Genomic DNA, 5,843 nt, shown 5'->3' on the forward strand with positions numbered 1-5,843 from the left:
CATAAACTGTGTTTTTAATTCAAATTGTTTTAATTTTAATTTTGAAAACCTTATTTGGTTGTTTTGAAAATCAGGTAGGTTATATTTAATTTCCTATGTTCTGCAGGCATGTTTAATTTTGTCATTTTTCTCCAGGCATTTTCAATGTTTCACTTTCTCTTTATATCATATATATGTTTATATGTTTATATGATGTCTTGGTTATGTTGTAATCTATGTCTCATAATTCCAATATTGAAGTTTATGAGCCTCTTTATTCTATCCTTTGTTTTCTCTGCTTCTCAATCATATTATTTTCCCATTTACACTCCTACATTTCTAGCTATGAGCTGCTTTTTTTCCTTGCATGATTATTTGTGCAAATTCTCAGAAATCTGGGTTAATTGTAGATTTCTGTAGAGATTTTTGTTTCTTTCTTCCAATTTTTAGGTCATCATCAATCCAGGACAATTATAAAGTAAATTCATGGCGTGAAGTTATGATGTTCCAAAATGGTGAAGTGAATTTGGACTAAAATCACAGGAGGGGTAGCTATGGTTGCAAATTATCGGAAAGCGTTGGGTGCTCCTTTTTTTTTGCTGGCTCAAAGGCAAATTTCCTTAGACTACTCTGTTTTAGGGGATGAAGCAGATTTTGTTTTGTTTCACACTTACTGTGATGGTATGAACCTTGTTTCCCCAGATTTTCAGAGAGGGGATGTCTCTCACGCTCCCCACATGAATGAGCTCTGGGCATCACTTCCTGTCTACTGCAGCTCATGAACCCAAGACAACCAAAGCTAAGATTTTTCCAGATTTGGCAAATGCCCTAAGATAAAAACAACCTTTCTCTCTGGATTATTTGTCCACCTTTATGTATTGGTCTAAATCATTATTCTCTTTATCGTTCTACTATAGTTTTGGATGCTTTTTATATTTTATCAATTATTTTTAGTTATTTTTAGTGGAAGTGGCAGCTTTAAAATTTAGCCTCCCAGGTTATGGAAATGGAATCCCATGACCTATTTGATGATTCCTGGTATTTACCTGGCTCCAGGGCAGGTGCTAGGATGCAAGTCCACCGAAACCAATGCTCCCTTGAGTCTTCTAGGAACTGTGCTCCTTTCTGAACTGCTTGTCATCTGCCCACAGTAAGACACACACAGAAACTGAAAGTGAGTGTAAGCAAGTAAACCTCTACCTTGTCTTGTCCCAGACTGGTGACTGTCATGGAAAAGATGAGCATTTCTATTATGTCATTGGATCTGCTGAAACAGTTTGATTATTATCTCTTCATGGACCAGAGACTGAGTGGCAGCGTTTCTAAACTAGGATGGTGTTTAGACTCTTGTTGGGGTCACATAAATACTGATCAATGTTAAACTCTCCCAAGAACTATGTGCACAAAGAAATATAAATATTAATGTAAAATGTCAGTGTACATAAGGAAGGATCCTCTGAAGTCTTACAGACCTTGGTCATTTAATCCGAGCAAGAGACAAAGGCAGGGAGAAGACATTTCCAGGAATCACTTTCTCATCCCACAATGCCACTCCCCTTATTTGTGAAAATACTAGAGGAGACAAAAGCTGGACCCCATAACACACTATCAAGGGAATATGTTGAAAGATGTCACTTATCCAACCAAACCTGGGTGTCTACAATGTGCCAGATGAGGTTCTGGTTTCAGATTACTCCTCTAAAAAAGTTGAAGTTTGTCATTTTTTTCCCATCCCTCACCCTTAACATGACCCTTAGAACCTGTACCCTCTTTCCATGTTGGGACAATCCCACACTTCAAGACTCTTGGAAGGAGGCAGAGACCCCCTCCACCCATAAGAGAGGAAAACCCACTTTCCCAAACATTCCCACCGTTGGACATGTCATGAGGCTCCACCAGTCAGGTGACCACACGCTGGACTCTGACTCAGGACGTGGTGACACAGATGGACTGGGGCTGTGCAGAATGCATTTGGCAAAGGTGGCGTGAGTGGCAGTAGTGTCATGAAGTAGCCAGGGGCAGCAGAGACAGCAGTCCTAGCCGCAGGATCCAGTGTCCAGCATCAGGAGAGTCAGTGGAGGAGCAGTGGCATCTTTGCCTAGAAGCCGCGGCAGCGATTCCTATGAGGGACCCGAGGCCCTAACACTTTCTCTCTCTTTCTATTTATCTACATTCATTTATGTTTCAATTAGAACAATGTGGAATCCACTGTTCACACCAGGAAGTGAGTGAGAAATCCATGTAGGGAAAAGATTCACTGGGCAAGGATTCAGAGATTTTTTTCCCAGTTTTATTGATAAAATTGACATATAATATTGTGCATGTCAGAGGTGTACGACCTGTTGATTTGATCCTTACACTGCAAAATGATGAACACCATAGAGCAAGCTAACACCTGCATCACGTCACATAATAACCAATTCTTTTTTGTGGTGAGAACATTTAAGAACTCTTTTAGCAACTCAGACTTTCTTTTGCTGAGCTGATAACCACTTCCAAAATCTACCACCTGTGTCACCCCATGGTAGACACAACAACATATACCTCCCAGCACGTCTTGCCTCTTTCTTCCCAGCAAAAAAAAAAAAAAAAAATGTTAAATGTGAATTTAAGACTCCTCTTCACCCTGATCACTCTCTGGTCATTGGCATCAGAGGTTCCCAATCTGGCCAAGCAGCAGGATTGCTTGTGGGCTTGTTACAAAATACTCGAGGCCTCTCCCCAGACCCACTATCTTAGAGTATTGAGCACAGCACCCAAGAATCACTTATTTAGCTAGCCCTACATCTGAGACTGACGCACAGCGATGTGGCAATCCTGGTCTACATTCGTGCTACTAAATGTGTGATCTGAAGACCAGCAGCATCAGCACCAAATGGGTTATAAAGGCAGAATCTCAAGCTCATCCAGACTGTCTCGATCTTAATGAGATGTCCAGAGGATTCCTGTGCACAGGAAAGTTGAGGACCCGCTGGTCTCCATGCCTTCTAGATGTGGTGTGAGAACTATGCAGCGGGCTCTGCATGTGTGGTCTGATCAGATGACCTACCACAGAGGGGGCTGTGGGTCAGGGTTCAGTCCTTGTTCCTTTCTTTTCTACAGTCATCACTCCCCTGGTGACCTCATCAGTTTTCAAGGCTTTAAATATCATTTATATGGTGTCACCTCTCAAATCCATTTCTGCAACCAAGACATGTCACCTAAACTCCAGCTTCAAATTATCCAACTGCTAACCTCACTTGCATTTCTAATGAGCAACTGAAATTCAACATTTCCTAAATCGGATGACTATGATGCTGCTTCCTCAAATGTTTCTCTTCTATCCTCCTCTCCATTTCCACCTTCAGTGGAAGCACTCTATATTTCTACTTGCACAGTCTGAAATTTGGGGTGTCCTCCTTGATCCTCTTTCTCATAACCCAGATTTAATCCATTAGGAGAGGCTGTAAAGCCCATCTTCAGCATGTATCCAGAATCCAATCACTTTCTATTTTTTCTCTGCTCACAGTCCAGACAAAGCAACGAACATCTCTAGCCTGGGACACGGCACTAGTCTCCTACAGTTTTCTCTACCAGTTGCTTGTCCTTCACCTCTTGATTCTGCACAGCACCGCACTGATGCTTCTGAAGAGAAGGCCTACGAGGTTATCTTCTGTTCAAAGCAGTCTTGCACCTCCACATCTTACTCAGAAAAGTCAAAACCTTCCAACACCTTCGAGGTCTACATGGCCTGGGTATAATTCGGACCTCATCTCAATATTCTCTGCTCCAGCCACACCAGCCTCCTCGCTCTTCCCAGAAACACAGACACACTCCTGCCCTAGCGCATTCGCACTGGAGGTTCCCCTGCCTGCAAAGAACTTCCCCAGACATCCTCGTGGATAATTCCTCATGTCCTTTACATCTTTCCTCAAGGCCACCTTCCCAGTGAGGCCACACTGCCCGCACTAGGAAAACAGCCACTTTCCCTGTCCCCACACACTTATACTCTGGGTCACCTCCCTGAAGGCACTTACAACTTTTAACATAAACAGTTCCCTTATTCACTATGCTTATAGCACAGTCTGCCCCTCCCCACTAGAACACGTGCTCCCCAAGGCGGCAATTTCTGCCTGTTTTTAATTCTCTGAGGTTTCCTAGATGTAAAAATACTTTGTCATCTATCTGGCAAATCAGTTGAATGAATGATCAGTGTAGAGCACCTCCCTATTCTAGAGACAGTATCTTTCTTAATGTAACCTCAGGTCACACGCTGTTTTGTGGCAGCTACAGCACAACGTCCACTCACACTGACATCAGTGCCACCTGTACTTTTCTCACAAGCGCTGCTCTCCCCTCCCACCCTCCCACAGCAGCCCTCCTGCATGCTCACACACACAATTATATTTCTCTCTTCAGAAAGGACAGTCCTAGGCTTATGGGACCTATTTTTTCAATCAATTGTGAATCTAAAGTAGACTCAACTTTATAAATCCATGTGTTTGGATTGGAGCCAGCACTAGGATGATGAGGGCTGAGGGCAGAGAGACGGGGCAGGCTGCAGAGAAGACAGAAACCCAGCGGGAATTTATGTGAGATGAGAAACTACTGAATCCTTCCTGTCTACTACTTCCAGATTCTGGTTCTGTAAAAGGGCTGAAAGATGGAAAGAACAATCCAGGGAACAACTCTAGAGAGAAGGCAAGAAGAGAATAAGTCCAGAAATTGGTCTCTCGATACCAGAGTCTCCTGTGTGCAGGGGCCACCCTGGGCCTCATGGGGACAATGACAGGCCAAACGACTCCCGCTGCTGTCAGAGACGGGGACACCCAGAGAATGAAACCAGAACTCAAAACATGAAAAAGAACGAGTATAATCCAAAAAAACTCCCAAAGAAACAAAGTCTAAACACACAAAAGGCAAGGGCTGAGGGCTGAACCCTGGACGGAGCCTAGGCTGACCCGGCCACAGGAAGCCCTCGCTGCCCACTGTCCTGAAGACACGACAACGCCCAGGTGATGCCCTCATCCCTGTGATCACAGGTACTGGTGGAAACAGGTTCTATAGAAGGAACCAGGACAAAGGAGCAGAGAGATGCGCCAGCCAAGGAATGACAACATCACAGCCCACAATGTACTGAACACCAACTGCACACAGGTCCCGTCCACACAGACTCAGCACTGCAAACATGACTTCTGGAAAGTTCTCAGTGCTTCCATTTATTTCCACTCTCAAACTTTAGGAATCTTCTTCTTTAATTAACACATCAATCCCTTACAACAAGAATTAGAAAAAAATTCATATCTGGATTCATATTTTCAGTAGGGAAGCAAATGATCACTAGTGAGTGCAACAGGAAGTTAAGACAGGGAGGGAGACGGCCCAGCCCCACCTCTGCTGGAACAGAACATTTCATCAGGGAAAGCACAAAGGTCAGTGTGGGGAGGGGGGCGTGGAGGGCAGGGGGTGGGTCAATTTCCCCAGCTCCTCTCATTACGCTAATAGGAACAGAGACACATTCAGATGCCAGCTGCAGAAAGAGAAGTGTGGAGATCTGAAGTCACAAAGTGGGAGCGTGAACAAATCTTGCATCACTTGGTCTCCCACAGGGCCACTGTCTCACACTGTAAAAGGAGATAATCATGAACAAATTCATGTCAGTCACATAAGTGTTGACATTATCAATAGCCCTCTGCATGCTCAAAATGCCCCAAAGAATCCCCATAAACCAGCTGTGTCCCCTCTGCCCCAAAGCCCCTCCCCACTTCAGGCCCTCCAAGTCTCACCTTTCTGTGGCAGAGACGCATCAGAGCCTTGGGCACTGTCACTGTCTGGGGTAGAACAAAACAGGAAGTGGTCAGAGCCCACAGGAGATGAGACTAAAG

Source organism: Equus quagga, unplaced genomic scaffold (assembly GCF_021613505.1).
Source record: "Equus quagga isolate Etosha38 unplaced genomic scaffold, UCLA_HA_Equagga_1.0 73791_RagTag, whole genome shotgun sequence".
NCBI classification, from domain to species: Eukaryota; Metazoa; Chordata; class Mammalia; order Perissodactyla; family Equidae; genus Equus; species Equus quagga.